This window comes from Lonchura striata, chromosome 13 (genome assembly GCF_046129695.1).
Source record: "Lonchura striata isolate bLonStr1 chromosome 13, bLonStr1.mat, whole genome shotgun sequence".
In the NCBI taxonomy this organism is placed as follows: Eukaryota; Metazoa; Chordata; class Aves; order Passeriformes; family Estrildidae; genus Lonchura; species Lonchura striata.
The window spans coordinates 13,421,813-13,439,915 of record NC_134615.1 but is presented as its reverse complement, the minus strand read 5'-3'; the positions used below and the strand labels follow the sequence as shown (position 1 = coordinate 13,439,915).

The following is an 18,103-nucleotide window of genomic DNA, read 5'->3' as shown; positions in this document are numbered from 1 at the left end:
TATCCTGTAGCATCCCCCTGCACACTTTTGGGAGTGCTCCCAGTGCAAGATGGAGAAACAGCAAGTGAGGGCAGGAACAGACAGAAATGGGAGGCTGTGCAGGGCAAGTCACCTGCTGTTGGTTCTCATCCTTACCCTGGAATTTTATAAAATCATTCTGGAAGCTTTTGGGGTGACTTCTGTGACAGAACTGCAAAAGACAGAGGTAAAGTTTTACCTCTTTCAGAAGCCCACATTTTGTTTCTAGTTTCAATGGCACCATTCATATTAATGAAAAATGCACAATGTTTTTGTTGCCTCCTTTTTTTCTGCACTGGAAGTGATTTCTCTCTGTCAAAATCAATCATCATATCAGTTTTAATCAGATAAAGCTTTTGGCTTCTACTATCTAAATTGCCCTTCCCACAGTGCCTAAGACAAGCATCAGTGCTCCATCACAAAATAAATGTGTTGATATTTGATAGCTCATTTGAACACGATGGTATTTACATCTTACTTGGTTAGATTTTCATTTAACACAAGTTATGGGTTCACATTGAAAATAAAAACAATACTTCTCTGTTCCTCTTGCCATTCATGTCTACTTTTGTTTCAGCCTAAAATAACACATTGCTGGAGGGTATTTTCTTAACACTGCCAAGCCTGAATGCAAGCCCTGTGGAAAATGTTTGTGTTGGGCTTGCCATGGTCCAGGCTAATAACAACGTGATGATGTATAGGTGAATTCCTGCTCCTCAAGTCCTCTGTGACACACGGATTAGGTCTGCCCTTATCTTCTAAGACATCTGGATGAGTGTCTGGGTTTTAATTTCACAATAAAATCACAGGGGACTAGAGTTATGTTATGTGCTTATGAACAAAGTGGAATATCCCTGGTAAGGGCAAGAGTGGATTACCTTAGATAACTCTACTTAAACCAGGGAACATTTGAGAATGTTGAAGAAAGGAAAGAGGTTCCACCAATAAAAACAAACACAGGCTTAAATTTGTGTTCTGTGTACTAAACATTTTAAAGCTCCTGGAGGTTGAAATATGACCACATGTAAATGGACTGATAAAGCTAAGACAACTCTTGAAAGACCAGATCAGGCTTCCCAGGACAACTACCAGCACTAAATCCTAATGGCATGCATAAATCATTTGAAGACACATTTATTCCAAAGATGCCACTTTAAAGTCAAAATACTTTGCTTTAATCACCAGAAATAGTATGTGCATGCTAACATTTGCAGAAAATGCTCAAGGGCAACATGAAATTAGCATCTTAAAATTCCTAAATACATGCTTTTCCTAAGATGAAGACTTTTATCTATTTATGCCCATAAAACTGTCAGGAAAAAAAGACCTGTGAGAGCATAAAAGGGTCAGTCCTGCTGACTACAGCCCAGCCATGGACAACATTAAAAACATCAAAGTTCATATGATGTTCATGGCTGGGCTCTGAGTGTTGCAGAGCTGAATAATCAGCTTGCCAGACCCAAATCCTATGATCTGGGACTACTGCAGCTTCCCAGCTTCACTGAGACTCAATTCCTTTTCTGCAGCCTTTGTAGACATTTCTTCCACACTCTCAGCCCCTACTCAGGCTGTAATCCCAAGAGTCCAAGCCTACCTTGCTTGTCATCAAGCTACTATCTGTTTGGGTCTGCAAGAGAGCCCAAGCTCAGCAACCCAGAGAAGGGCTCTTCCACTGCCTGTATTCAGAAACCTGTACTCACACTGAAAACATGAAGGATCCAGGCTTATTTTGCAGTATGGCTGCAGACTGTTCCCTGTCTGCTCCTGCATTTAAGTTGCAAAACTGCTGAACGCTTGCAATGCAGAAAAAATGAAGACAAATAATGACACTGAGAGGAAAACAGACAAAATTCCATTTTGTTTAGCACATTAACTACCTGTCCGCTGATCTATTAAATTAAAAGTGATCCAGACATATTGAAAGCTTTTAGTAAACCACAGAGATTAATATATACTTAGGAAATCTTCTGTTAATACAGTATTAGTTCATAAATATCCAACAAAGTATTCCATTTTAAATAAGCAATAATATAACCTGCAAAAGTTGTTGCTTTTTTCCCCCTCAAATATCAACAGCAAATACATTAGGCTTCAGTGAAAACCATAGAAAAAGTTTTATTGACTTTGGTGGGGTCAAGATTTCACCCAATAATATTCATGACTGCAACAAAACAAAATACATCCCTCCTGATTTGAAGACTCTACTCACAGTTTCTCTGCCCAGATGAGAATATATCTTTAAAATTGTCTCTGCTGTTCCCATATAGACAAGTTGTTCTATTTAGGCTAATCCAGCCATGAAAATAGCTAAATGAGGTGTCAAGATTTCTTTTTGATCCTCAGTTTAACAAGAGTTTTAATCAGTAATAGATCTAACATACCTGTGATGCTCTGCAAGCAACGTGAGAAAAGTATATCAGTTTTCTTTCTGAGCACTTCACCTGCTTACTTTGCTTAACAAGCAATCAAAACACAGATCCTGTTGCTATTGTTCATACATTAGTTACAAATGGGGCAGCTCCATGAAACTAAACTTTCTCTAAATGTGTATGACTGCAGACTACAGACCACAATATTTCAAGAGGAAAATGCTAAGTGAGACACTGGCCCTGGAAAAATGAATGTACTACAAAAGACATCATTATATGTCTTTCTTATGTGTTATTCACAACTGTTTCTTAACAATGTAAAAAGTCTAATATCCCATCAGTGAGACTCAGGCCAACCTTGTGAGCATAGATGTCCTGCTTGGCTGGAAAGCTGGTGGGGGTCCTTTAGTATGTGAGATTATATATATCACTCTGATCCCTTTGAAAGACACAGAGATGGCTGAGATTAAATGTTCTTTTCATTTTGCATGGGAAGCCCACTGGTCTGGGCAAGGGGAACAGCCACTGAGGGCTGTAGTCAATCTCACTGAAGCTGTTATCACCACCAGGTGCCTGCTGCACTCTTCCAACAGCAGCTGCACCACTGCACTGTGGGGTGGAAGGGGATGCTCTCAGCACCTGAACTTTACAAACAAATATATCAGCTTAAACCACTGGTAAAATGCTGGACGAGTGCTTCCACTTGTGCCATAAGGGCAAGCAGCAGGGTGGCAGCTGTGTCTCTGAATTGTTCATTCATCACTGGGAGCTGTTGTCAAATGGAAACTGGGTCAAAGCCCTAAAATCAGCTCTGAGGTTTTAGTGTGTGGATAGGAGCCAGGTCAAATGGCTAAAGCATCAGGACTTAATATGACACCCTCTAGCACACAGTGGATTGGTGAGAAGGAGTTTCCTCATCTTTGACAAGTTAACAGGTATGCCTGAGGATGGAGGCAAAGCTCCAGTTTGCCAGAGGAAAGCAGGAAACCTTCCAAGACCAAGCAGATCTATCTGCCATCTCCAGTGTCTGTGGGTAGGCTGAGCAAATTTGCCTTCAGTGCTCCAACGGAGGCCGTGGTGCTGAGCAGAGCAGCAGAACCCCACCCACCCCCAGCTGCAGCCCCAGCTCTGCTGTGTGTGGGCCCACCTCAGCCACACATCTCCTGCGTGCTGGGGCTCGCCAGCTACACCGAGGAGGGCCAACCTTGCAATCGTTTACTCAGACAGATGAGTTGCACATAAGTAATGAGCTGTTAGCATCCCAGCATGTTAGACAATATGCTGACAATGTCATAACATTATTTCATCCTTCTTAAAAGATAAGACCCAGCCTGTTCTAACCTGCTCGGGTCATTATCTTGTTACCACAAGATGTCCTGTCACTAACCAGTTTAGAAAATGTAAAGCTATAATTTGCACTAAAATGAATTATGTATTGTTTACAGTTTGCCATTAAATTACAATGAACAAAAACAAGCATTTAGGATGCCTCTTTCAAAGTCTTCCAGATGAGTTTTAATGTACACAGAAACAAATGTCTCGATATAATAGCATTAGAAGTAGGCTGGAGCTTGGTTGACTAATTTTCACACTAACTTACTTAAAAGCCAGAAAGAAAACAGTGAAGATCTTTATACAGGCCATCAAAAAGCCTGACTGCAAGTGTTTCCAATTTGCTTTAGTAATTAAATTGAAAGGAGTTTACGGGTTTTTTCACCCAGGTCATTTACTACTTTGGAATTTTACTGCTTGCTTTGCAAAGAAAACAAACTGGAATGAATCACTGGTGAGTATAAAGAGTGGATGAACACTGCTAAACAAACCAAACAGTGAGCTCAAGTGGATAGAGAAAACACAAGTCAGAATTCTAAATATGGATCTGAAAATAGTGTAAAAGGATTAGACGTCTTTGTCACATGAAGAGCAAACCCACATGCCAGCATGCCTTTCCAGTGCAAGCAGCCACTGATCAAAGTAACATCTACCAGTTTGTAAATATGCTAATCTTCATGTTTACACAAAAGTGTCAGCACTTGCTTTACATCACAAAGAGCCTCATACAGTTGAAGATTAATTACTTCCAACACTGAGATAGTGTGTAAATACTGGTTTCACCAGAACCCTACCTTTTGCTGTATTTGCACAGCTCAGCAGAGGTGTATGTTGCTAAGACTGATAATTCAGGGGCACTTACAAAGTGTCAAATACCTCCGGATAGACAGACTTTTGACAGGTATTTTACTGATTATGTGGAGCCAGGATTAGGCAGGTTTAGGCTTCATGTTGTAAGTGCTGGATTGAAAAATATATTTTTACCTTTTTCTATGAATTTTAGCTCTGAGTAGCAAAACATGATTTGTGCATTCAGCTTTTACACTTATATGTCATTACAAAACATTTTAAATTAATTTTTCCACTCACTGGCTTAATATACTTTCCTTCCTTATAGTGGCTTAGAGCCACCTCACAGTCCACCAGGCTCTTGGCAGGGTCTGTGTCTGTTTGCTGAATGCTCTGCTCTAACTCTTGCTTACAGAAGGATGAGGGCTATGATAGGGACACACAAACACATCATTTTCTAGTAATGAATTTCAGAAACTTTCAACTGTGGTATAAAACAGGGAATATAATTACAATATGCACTGAGAAGGAGAGATCAGTACCTACTGCTGCATTTTTGCAACAGGGAATGGCAATAAGGAGATAAAGCCAAGGCAAGACTGGATTTCCAAGGTGCTTAAGTCATGTCTTGCAAAATCACTTTAAAAGATATTTTTCATTTTCATTACCATGTACTCTCTACAAAAAACAAACAAACAAACAAACAAACAAACAACCCCATGGTAGCAATTCTAATACTGAAGGGCCATGAGCAATAATTTTAAAAAGGAAAAAAAAAAAGTTCAAATGGCAATTCTCAATTCTCTTCACCAGTCCTTTGCTGTTAGTGCTCAGTGCAATTGCCACAAGAACGCCACTACTTGCCAACAAATATTATCACATTTGTTTCCTATTCTAAACTAAGGAAAAAAAAAAATGTGGCAAATGCTAGCATTAAAAGATAGCCAGAGCAAATAAGAGTGACCAGATGAGGATAACTGGGGGAAGTTTAAAGAAAAGAGAACCAAATGCAGTGTTTAGAAAGTGAGAAAGAAATGGCTTCCATGTGAAACACCAAACCTGAGTGGAAACACTTCTACATTAAACACTCAACAAGGCATTTCACAGGAGTGCTTGCTGCATTTCCCTCTCTACTCTGACGAAGGCACGGGGAAGTGCTCTCAAGGCACAGCGGCCGAGCAGGATTGATGAGGTGACACAGGGGCTGCTCTGTCCCCAGCCCCTGTCCCCATCCCCTGTCCCCAGGGTGGCAGCTGGGAGCCTGCAGCCCTCATTCCCAGGCAGTGCAGGGCCAGCAAGAGCTGCAGGCTGAGCAGAAGCAACATGTGCAGCAGAGACTGGGGCTGCTGTGGTTAAATCAACATGCTCCATCTCATGTTTGCATAGGCCAACACAACCATCAGATTAATTACTAATTACAGTGGATTGCTCCTAAGCAGGTTCACAGCAATAATAGTAATAAAAATGCTAAAAGAAGCATTATTAGCATAGTTAATTATATGACCATTGGCGAGATTATTGATGAAGATACAAAATGCTGTTGAACAAGAAAGATACGTTTGACATTGCTTAAGAGAAGCTTCACTGTTGCTTCATATCTTTTTTGATTTTTTCTAATCATCTCATCTGTGTTCCAAAAGTGCAAAAACCCAGTAATTATCTCTGTTTGATCTTTGACTAACAATTATTTATAAATCTATTGGAGCAATAGTATTTCTAAAATGTAAGTAAACCCAGTAAACTTTATCAACATGAAATCTTCAGCCACACTGGCCTGGGTTATGGGAATCTGTCGTGTGATGAAAGCAGACAACAGTAATTTATTGGTTTAGTCATAATCCTTTCAGTAGTCCAGATTGCTGTTGCAAATTTGTTAAAAATCTGCTACCATTCACTGAGCAACCGTACAACACCTAAAGCAATAACATGGGTGGGGAATGTAAAGCAGCACTCCAACATTCATGTGTGGCATGAGTTAGACAAGGCCACGGGAACAGAGCTGAGAAAGAACAATGTTGCACAAACCAGAGAGAGATTCCTGTTCTCCCACAGCTTATATGCAATTTAATCTCCAAATGGAGACCAGTTTAACTTTTCAAATGCTTCAAGTGTACAAAAAAGAATTCAGCAGTTATTTTTTATCCTTTACAGAGTGGCCATGTACTCCCATGAAGGACCTACTGCAACAAGACACCACCTGCGTAAAACCACACTCTCATGTGAAAAGTATTTACATTAGTACACATTATTTTCCCTTTCAATTTTCTTTATTTGGTTCACTTGGCAATACATAGCTCACAGCTCAGTCAGCCAGTTGCCCCAGTGTTTAACACGGCAACTTCAAGAATAAATATTAATATTTTTAATCATCTAGTTTGGCAAAGGAACTGAGGAGCAGCTGCTGTATTTATGACTGCCTTCAATTCATATCCTGAAATAAGCTGGATTTGTCTGCCCCCCTTTAAAAATATCCTAGAAGGCAGACCTCTGTTGGAGTCTAACTTTAGTGGCAGGTACAATTACGGCTCCCATTGAGAGGAAGACAGAGTTGTGACCAAGTGATATAGATCTGTTTTCAGAGCAACACTCAGCAAACAAACAATCCTCCCAAGCACTTGCAGGGAACACAGAACAGCATAAATGGCTGTGTTAGCACGTTTGTCTCAACATTACTTTTTGGTTATGTTCTGATCGCTCACTGCTAGTCATCATATTTTATGAACCTCACCCATGAGCACTAACATGCAAACTGAAATTTAGGACTCCTGACCTTTAACACAAAGTGGCCATAGGTGTTCCCACAGCTGTTAAATAAACCTGTGTTTATGGAGCCATAAATGTAGTGCAGGTGAAGTTTCCAATGATGTAATAACAAGTTCCATCGCTGTGCAGTTTGTCATTTATACAGCAGTGTACCATCACTGGTGAATATTGTTTTACAATAACAGCACAGGTTCCTTCGATTAAATCACTCTTTCTTCATTTATGAGTCATTCGACCTTTAACCTCTCAGAGGAAGATCAAACCACTTCTTAAGGCCCCACTCTTTTAACCGAGGAGCACAACAGTTGGTTAGATAACTAAGGAGGTTGGTATGTGCCCCCAGGGTTTCACAAACAACTGTCCTAGATCTTTTATAAGATAATCTTAACATAATCATGTAGCCACAAATTGTCGTGTAAATTCCCAATTAAAAACACCAAATAGGAGCTGTAAATCATGATACAACTGCCACCTTTTCAGCACTGAAATGCAGTTTGAAAAAGAGTAGAGAAACTCTTGTTTGTGTTTGTTCTATAACTCAACACACCAACAGCAAAGCAGTCCATCTGATTTACAAGAAAGAGACAAAGTGACAGGACAACTAAAACTGCACAAAACTTAACATAGCAGCAACAGAGAACACAGAACTTACAAGACTACTCCATCCCCCATTCAGGACTATGCTTGTAAAAATGAGCATTTGTGTTGGCATGGCTCCACACCCACTCCTTGTCCCAATTTACATAAAACTGCAGCATGCTTCTGTTGGAAGGATTGATGGCAATCTGGGGGATGGGAGGAGATTTTGTTTTTAAGAAATGTCAGCTTAATTACAATATAAATGTTAGAAAAATAAATAGTCATTAAAGCCCTTTATTCATGGCTGATTGGCTTCATTCCACAAACTTCAGGAAAGTTTGAATCAGACAGAACTGAAGGCACCCCATCTGCCCCAGCACTTTGGCCTTTGTCAGGGACCCAGCTGAGCTGTGGGTACCCACTCACGGTGGGTGACACATGTCCATTGGGACACAGATCTCCAGCCTAGCTCATGGCAGGCCCTCATTCCAAGACAGCTGTTTTCTCCTGCCGCCACCAAAAGACAATCTCTGCTTCCTTCGTGAAGATCATTCTGTAGCCTAAATTATTCCAGGACTAGGCTTTAGTGCTAAGTGTCTTGGCTCCTTGTCCTTCACATGAATGCTCACTTGAAGATTCACATCCTTCCCTGTGACATCCTTCCCCTCTCTGGCAGCCAGAAACAGGATTAGAATGTGCTTTATAGGTGGTGCATAAACAATCCCCACAATTAATTACAAAAATTTTAAAGCATTCAGCAAATGTCTTAGTTGCTGTCAACAAGCAATCAACAAATGCAGATTGCGTTTCTCTCCTCCTACTTCACACTTTCCATGTTTCCCAACACTAGCCAGAATGTTGTGGTGATAGATACAGACAATAGATGCTTTACTAAACATGTCCTTGATATCTGCATAATCTCCTTTAATATATATCATTAACTTGGGCCAGTCCCATGTTATTGCTTCCTCAATAGTGCTAGCACATCATGAGCTAGAAGGAGCTATTTATTGCTCCAAGAATGTGACTGTCTCACGCAACCAGTCAGACCTCAAAATTTTACTTACTTGTCCATTTTAGCTTCTGTTCCCTACAGTGCCTAATGCAGAAAAGATGAAAATTAGACATTGCAGCAATAGATATGCAATAAAATATTCCTCCCAAACACTCTTCTACAATGCTAAAATCTGAGCATTTGCAAATCCAAGATTAGGGAAATGTCTTGTGATCACTAATAAAATCCCTCCTAAACAAATTTTTCAAGAGTAAAATATAGTCAGAGATATAATAATCTTTTTTTCAAGTGCAAAACTCATGCTTGTGAGGTGCACAGGATCTGAATCCTCTGAGGGGAAGCTTGGATATCTCAAGATAGAAGAATTCCAGAACTGTAAAAGGGACACCTTCCTCTGTGTTATCTGGTAAACTTTGCACTTGGGTCACATCATAGAAACAAATTGCCTTGGCAGAAATGTGGAGAAAAGAACAGTAAGAGACACATGCTGAAAAAACAGAATGTTGAAGTGGTGGGCAAGGCCAGATTCTCAACCTGAGTAACCCTGACTAAAGCAGCATTCAGGGAGTCGGAGCTCTTTCTCTTATCCCAGATTTACTGAACGAGCCCCAGGACTACAGTCCCCAAACAAAGAGCCTCAGATGGAAATGCTCTGGATGGGAATGGCTGCAAAGAGCCTGCAGTGAGGAAATGATTGGATGTCTATCTAGGGCCCACATCTCACAAAGGAAAAACAAACCTCTCTGAAGCCTCCCTTGGCATGGTGCAGCAAGAATTTGTGGTCTCTCAAAGGCAGCTGGAATGGTTTGGCTCCCAGTGGCAAAGCTGCCCTGACAACCTCCTGCTGTGCAGTGCTCACCAGGACAGCTCCACACTGGCCACAAGGCACTCGAGGCTGAGCTCCTCAGGAATGTTCCATGGGGCACAGCCCCACACACTGCTCTGGGCCATCCTCCTCCCAGCAGGTCCCACATCTCACTGTGCCACAAGAGTCCCCTCTTTCCCTCCCAGGCACAGAGCAAAATTGCCTTTTTTCTCAATATCCTTATGTTTCTTCCTTCATCTTTTTACCTTTTTTTAAACTAATTTTGTCTTTATGAAAGCAGCTATCAAAGCAAAATACTAAAACCCTCTCCTTTCTTTTTTGTTTTCTTTCCATGGCCAGCAAAGGAGATCCAAGGGGAACAATGGTAACATCCCACCCTACCTAGCAATTTTGCCCAGCATAATACTATGGCCAAATGCACTGATGTTTCCAGTGTTTTTACTGCATAAATCCCTCCAAAAAGCACCTTTCATCCTTCCTTTTGGATAAGTGCCCTCAGATCTGCGCATCTTCTATATCCTTCTTGTGAGTGGTTGCTTCATGAGTTGTTACAAATCCATACTTTGGCCATGGGAAGAGCTGCTCAGGGTATTGCACCTACTCTGCTTCATTTGTAAAGCACTTTCCAGATCCTGAGGATTCAATGCTCACACCAAGCCAACAGACAATTCTGCTTTAGGCCACAGGGATCATTCAGAACCATGCCAATGAAAGTTGATGGTAGATGCCTAAAATATGAGCATGGTTTATCTTAATTATGTAGATATTTGTACAGGCTCTGCAAGCCTTTCCCAAAATGCACAGAGTTCAGTCCGATGCAACTTACGAAAACTACTCTGGGACCAATATTTTTGGTTTTTCTTAAACCCTGAGTAGGGTCCTAGAACTTTTGCTGCTAGGACCTTACTTTTGGTGCAGATTGTATTCATGTTTGTTCTATAGGTACAGAAGCCAGGACACAGAGGCTGTGTCCTCCCAGAGGGAGGCAGACAGATACAGCCCCTTCTTTTTCATTTTTTTTTTTTTTTTTTTTTTTTTTGCAAATGCCACAACAGCTCCACTGCTCCCCAGACAGTCTTGAGTGAAGGCAATTCATCTTGCAAGAAAAGGCCAGCAGTTTCACCAACCTAACTAATGGGCATGCTACAGGAACTCTAGAATATGTTCAGACAACATTTTGTATTTTGGGTAAATGCTCATGCCGCTCATTGGCATTGTATTCTCTTCATAAATTCAATGCATTATCCTTTGCCCACCCTTGCTGGGTTTTAATTTTGTATATCCTGTATCACTGTAGCAGTCCACTGAAAATCTGATTTATTTTCCTTGACAATATCTTCTAAAATCATTACAGAACTTGAAAAAATATAAAATTGATTCACCCAGGGGCAATTTTTTTCTTTGCTATGAACAAAGCTACCAGTAGCTGTGATAAAAACAATACAACCAGGTTTAGCAGCCAACCAAAAAAAGGCCAGGAAGGAGATCAAGTGTGAACCCTACTGAATTACACTGGTATCTCCCTTTTTTTGAATCTTCGGCTGTCATTAACATTTCAATACTAGACTGGCAATATTCAGTACCTGATGGAGATGAACATTACTGAAAACAAGCACAGCAGGAGTACATTTTTCTCTAGGTTTTGGATTTTTGATAAGCCACTGCCATTGTGAAATCTGTCCAACTGCTCAGGAAAATCTGGCAAAGTGAAATGAGATCCTTTTGCCCAAACCCCATAACACAGAACCTTGTGCCAGATTACTTTATTTCTTGCATGCGTAAAATTTGCTTCAGTCAGTTGTCAGAAGGTTTGGGGTTTTCCAAATGTTGTGAACCTGGTTGAGATTATTGAAATCCTCAGCTCTAGGAGTGTTGGGTTACTGTTCTTTTAAAGCATGCTTCCTCTGACAACAAAATGTAATTAAGGGGGGCATCGCTGTCATGTTACGGTCTCTTTTTAGAATGTCTGGAAGAATGTAAAAAGGGCATAGCAAAAGTTGCTTAACCTCCTTAGAAATAAACGTCTCTAACATTTTTACGTCTTCTCTTTGGTCCATTATTGGTCACAATGATGAAACAATTTAAAGGAGAAAAGGTCACGGCAAAGCAGTGAACTTTATATGCTCTTCAGTGCAATAAAAGTTACTTAACATATTAGCATGGGAAAGCACGCCTGGCAACATGAGGGAAGAGGATGGATTTCAGATTCTCAGTAGGCTGTTCAGACAAAAAAGTCTTTGGGTATCTGTGTGAATCAAACACCAAAAAAAAACCCAAAAAACAAACTGAAACACTTCCAAATTTTCCATCTTATCTAATTTCACTAAAAGGGACTAAAATAAGGTTCAACCCTTCCATGCAATATTCAACATGCATAAAGTATCATGGCATACCTCACTTCCAACACATGTGGCTGTACTGAGGGCTCAAAAATTGCCGTGGTTGAAATTGTCTCTAGTTTATGCCAGCACCTACAGGGAAAAAGATAAATTTGAGTCATGAACATTATTTTAGGTTCTATATGGAAAATCAAAATCATGCCTAATTTTTTATCATATATGTTTTCTATTTTGATTGAATGTAGCTGGGGTATGAAGGAAAATTCTTAAACCATCTCTGGGCTGTTCAAAACTCAGCACTTTCTAGAAAAATTAACTTTTTCTCCTTGTTCTCATGCTGCCAATAGAAACACAAGTCCTTCTAATAATGCAAATGCTAAAACTTTCAAAACTTTTCTTCTACTAAAGCCAAAGATATTGCAGAAATAAACAGGAACTGAAATCCACACACTTCTTGGGTTTGGGATTTTGGGGTTTTGCTCTTTTTTGTTCTTTTTTGTGTCTTTTTTTTTTCTTACATTAATTCTGTTTTTAAAGAAAGACTTAATTATCTTCATAAGGCAATAATTTTTACTCCCTAATTTTAGAAACTGCACTGGGTGGGGGAGGCATTTTATTTTTATATATTATTTCCCAGAGTATGTTTTCCTTCAAATCTCAACATAAATCCTTTTTAAAGCTTACTCAGCTTTTCACCATTCTGGAGGTTCATATTTTTATGTATTGCTGGCCAGTGTCGAAAAAAAATTTTTTGCCAGTACCCTATTTTACAAATTTTACAAACATTTTTGATGTTTGTTTGCATTGTCTCACAAATCTTCACATCAGCTGATTCCAAAAATTGTACTGATTCAGTCAGAAAAGAAATATATTGTACTGTGTGACCAAATAAAATCACCCCAGATTTCAAGTCCTTAATATTCAAAACCTCCATGAGTGAACTGTAACCAAGAAGAATCCATTATAATAATTTGAAAAATGAAAACTTGAAAAAGTTGTATCTGTTTCTGAACAATTCATGAGCACAGAATGAGGCACAATTCATAGAATGAATTATTCTTTGTGAATTATTGGCCCACTATTATCCTCATAACCAATGAGACACATGATTTACATTTCTTTTACAGATGATAGTAGCTAATTGATGTCCTGGTGTGATATGGAATGAAGCACAGTCATATAAATAAATTGTTTCCTAAATTCTTCACAAAAACACATTAATATCTTTGACACCATGCAATTGTATGCGGTGAACACTGCTAAGACAGTAATCGTGTCATCAAGAGTTAATTTATTCTCAGCAAGTCCATGTAATGCAGATATTAATCTCCTGGAGCACACACTGTTGTTCGGGGTTAAAACATTCACAGTTTCTGAAACATAAACAAGTCTCACACTCACAGCTGCTCTCCAAGAGCCAAACAGAGCTGCTGCTCGGTGAGGATTTGTTATTTTGCTGCCTTTTTGAAGAACAAGTGCAGAAATCCAGAATACAAAGGGAGGCTGAACTTGGTCATATTTTCAGAGACTTTTCTGCTTATTTGGGTTACAGCTATCAAGTTACAGATGCATATGAACTCTTATAAGGTGAGAAATGCAGCTCTTGGTGAGTGGCGTGGCTACACGTAAGACTTATAAGAAATAACCTTTTGAAAGGACAATTTTAATGCAAACAAGGCTTTAAAAACTCCAAACCACTTATTAAACCCATCTTGTTGTGTTGCCATCTTACAGTTCAAAATGCACAGAACACACACCCAGAGCAAATCTGACACTTGGGCAGAGCTTCAGATTGCTTTTCCAGCAGCCAACACACAGACAGGGACACCACCCAAGTGACACCAAGTGACCTGTGCCACCTCCAGCAGCCAGGAACAGAAGTGGCCTCTGAGCAGGTGGCCACCACAAACCCCACATGCCTTTAAGTCTTCAGAACAAGGGCAAGGTACCCCCTGGCCCCTGTCTGAGGCAGCTGTGCTCAGAGCAGGAGGCTGGGTCCAGCCCTGCATTCTCCATGCTGCTGCCTCCAGGGAAAGCTGTAAATGAGGAGATTTGATACACTTCCCTGAAGTGCAATTTAAAAAAAAAATTTCTATCTTTCTGTCTTTTTCTCCAGTTGGCTGCCTTGACTATGGGCTCAGCACAACCACTGTATGATATCTTCATCAGCCATTTGAAAGCTCTAGGTCAGAAGCTCTGAGATTTGAAGGTAGAGACATGCTAATTTGCTGAATGGCCCTTTTGACCATAGTCAATTTCTACTAATTAGAAAAAAGAAATAATTAGCTAATGTTGGTGAAGAGCTTTGAAGATGAATAAGCTATGGGGAAAGCACTAGGAATATTAGTGGCAAACAAGTTTGATCCTTTTTAAAATTTGTATTTAAGTAGCTCAAAGTGATTATAAATGGACCAAATGGAATAGCTAACCACTGTAAGATTAATACAATGTCTTTTGGGAAATTACAGTTTATATTATACAATTAAGTATTATACAATTGCTTTATTTTAAGGACTCCTCCTTTGAATTTTCCGTTTAGTTCCGGTCAGTATGCTTTTTATATGTCATTTAATCCTTCCTCTAATTTGTACAAGTAAATTATAATTACTATATAATAATAATGGCAATGGTTATACAAGTAAATATGAGTCTGCACCTGAGAAATATCATATTATAAAACAGTCAAGTAGAAATTACTCAAGCAGGTTGTTTTCCATTCACTGGATGCTTTGTCTGCTTGTAACTCTTGTCAGAACAGCACTGAGACATCTTCACAAGGTGCATACAATGAGCCACATCCTGAACTGGCTATATCAGTACCATTCCTTATCATAGTCTAAGCAATAGTTACCCCACTTCAAAACTAGGTGAAAATGGCAAAGCAAAAAAGGAAGATGCCCTTTAATCTTGCTAAATTCTGAGGGCATTTGAAATGAAAACATTTATAGAAGTCTCTTTACTTTGCAAAAAGAGTATGGGAAATGCTGTCCAGGACTGAAACATTGGTGGAGCCCCAAGTGAGAGCACTCTGTTTGGACAAAAATATTCTCTTCCATTTTCAGCTCCTGTAAAAAAGATCAATCTTTTTGTATTACCACTGGGTCATCTGGGTATGTGTCCAGGTACTTCAGCGCCAGCAGCGTGACCAGAATTCCTGCATGAGTAACACACTGTACTCCTCCTGCAGGAAGGACTATACTTTAGCTTGCCACACCAGCCACTCCTCAGAGACACCTCTGTACCACATATTAGTGTGTGCTTCTCTTCTCCCCTCCCTTTTCAAAGTGCCACTCAGAAATAATTTAGCCCCTGTTAGCTGGGATGATAAATGGAAGTTATATTTGGCAACCTTCATACCTGTTTTCCTTCTTGGCACCTCCTCTTGCTTGTAAAACTCAAGATGAAATTACCATCCTTCTGTCATTACTATTCCATTGCCACAAACCAGCTGGACACCTTATATAAGGTGTAGAGAAAAGAAAGGAATAAAATAAGCTTTGGATTTATGTGTTGATTCCTACCCTGCTTTGTGGACACATTATAGAAAGCCCTTGGGTCAGATAACATATCATTTTGCGTATGAGTAAACTAAATGAGGTGTCATGACATGAAAACTCAAGGCTTTAGCATCTTTTGGTATCTCAAGTCCAAATAAAAGTAAGAGGAATGTAGCTCCTTCCTGAGATGCATCTGCTGGATTGACCTAATGCACTGTGTGGGCTTCAAAAACAAAAACCCAGACTCCTTGTCTTCTGCATGTGGCAAAAAAACTAATTATATTTTGGTAAGAAAAACTAATCATACAGTGTACTTGGTTGCTGTAGGACCCACTGACAACTGGACTATTGAACTGGTTCTTAAGATGGCTTCTTGAAGTGGGTAAAAAGGATATGAATACATATTAATATTTGTTTGTTTATTGTTTACAAAATGAACAAGTTGTAGGTAAGCTCAGGAACAAATATTTTTAGTGAAAATGTGCTCCAAGCCTCAAACAGATGATTATAACTTTAGAGAAGGTTGACAGTCTGCCAGGAAAGGCAAATCAAATCACAGGGGATCAGCACGAAGAACCTGTTGTTCTCACAGACCCAAAGTTCAGTTTCAAGGAACTTCAACCATGACAAATCATGAGTTTGTGGATGGCAGTACACCAGGGATGGGTCATTCTCATGTACTACTGATCCCCAGGGTGAGAGAAGTCCAGAGGGAAGGAGCTTGAGTGGCATTTCAGCTTTTATATCACAACGGAGGACAATGAACAGCTTTTTGGAGTGTGGCTGTGTGCCTGGAGCCCTGCATTGCCTTAGCAACTCTGCTGTCCATCCCCCCCACTTCTGATGTGGGTCTGGGCTGTGAACTTCAAAGCAGCATGACAGGAATATTGCAAAGAAAAAAATATCAGGCATAAGTGACTTATTTTTCCAAATAACCAGCGTTTCTCTTTCCCCCCAGACATTTATTCTTATCCTACTCTGTAGTAATAGCTAGAAAATGACATATACATAGCTCCTCACCATAAAAATAGCAGCAAAAGAGAGTCACACTCCAAACCAGTCTACTAGGAACAAGTCTTTCCTTAGAAATAGGAAAAAAGCCTACAAAATAGACAAAGCATGTGCATTAACTAGTGCCACGATTTCCAAAGCCACTGAAAGCAAAGGAAGATCCAAGAAAACACTGATATTTATATATATAGGGGTGTCTATCAGATCTTGCAATGTGACAAGAACACATGTCAGTATCAGCGCAGGTCCTGCTGGCAACACCTTGAAAACTGTGTGGAGGTATAGAAAGTAAACAGCACTAACTGTGATTTCCATTATAAAATAAGAATGTAAGGAAAGTCTCTTGGGATCCATAATCTGGAATTGTCACGGGACACAGATTGTCTGTCTTTCTGATAAAAGATGTCAGTTCCTTTTCTGGGATTTAAACAGAAAGAAGCACTTGTGACTATTAGGCTGGCTGTATACCATGAGGGCTGTTGACAGAATCACTACAAACAGCAGATGTGTCTGCTTCAACCTAAAATTTCTGTATCAAAAGAGCAGTGCAGCCCAGTCTCAGCCGCAGAAAATGCCTTTTCCTGACTCCACAGCTTCTAATTTGCCCTAATACACACAGTGGAACAAATCTAAAATTTGCTGGTATCTTCACAGATCAAAAAGCATCCACTAGGTAATCCCACATTAGGCATCCATAATTTTAAAGAGCAACTGATTGACCTATCTTAGGAAAGCTGAGGTGGTGGCTGTCACTTTGCAGAGCTGGGAGCTAACACTGTGGGGTGTGTGTCGTTTCCTGGGGGAAGGATGTGCCCCCAGAGCCAGCACAGCTCACCCTTTGTGGGACACTCTCATGGCATTCAGAAGGCCATCCCAAGCTGCAATATGCTACCTTGAAAATTAATTAAGAAGAAGTGCATCCCACACTGCGAATTTATTATACTCAAGTATCTTTGATATTCCAAAGACCTAAGACAGAATATTGACCTTTCTGCTGCCAGCTTCAACACTGCTGCCAATCCAGTGAACAGAGAAGCAAGCCCTAAACAAAACAGGTGTGTTGCTCAAGGTACATTTTAAAATATAGGACTGAAAATAATTTTCCAATTGCCAGTAATAAAGCAGAATTTGCATCAGCTCTCTGAAAACAAGTCTTTGGGCTGCATCAGTAGCAGCTCTCATTTTGCGCACCACAGCCTGGCTGGTGAAGATTTGCACGGCAAACATCAGGACCTGCAATTCTGTGAATTCTTAGTAAAGGGGGTGGAGCCCCACTGAGCTTGGAGACATCACTCCAAAGCTTAAATGGTTCTTGTCCGGGCACAGTGCTGGGTGTGAATGGGTCTGTCACTGCGGGAATGCCCACGCTCTCCTTAATTCAGACATCCTGCAAAACCAAAGCGAAGAGGGACAGCAAACATGCTCTTTTCTTGTCTGACGTTTGCCCACTTGAAAAAGCACAGCTCTCAGCCACTCCACAGATTTCCTCACACACTCAACCCAGTATAAACCAGGTTGCTCTTCAGTTTCTTGCACAGAACCAACCACATTGCAAACAGTAAACT

At 40.2% G+C, this 18,103-nt stretch overlaps 1 long non-coding RNA gene across 1 annotated transcript in view; it reads right to left on the bottom strand.

Moving 5' to 3' along the window:
* Positions 1-12,126, bottom strand: part of LOC144247034 (uncharacterized) — an 85,827-nt gene extending 73,701 nt beyond the window's left edge. The window contains exon 1 of the long non-coding RNA XR_013340729.1: positions 12,085-12,126. This is a non-coding gene — a long non-coding RNA (uncharacterized LOC144247034). The remainder of the gene's footprint in view (positions 1-12,084) is intronic.
* Between the last annotated feature and the right edge of the window lie 5,977 nt (positions 12,127-18,103).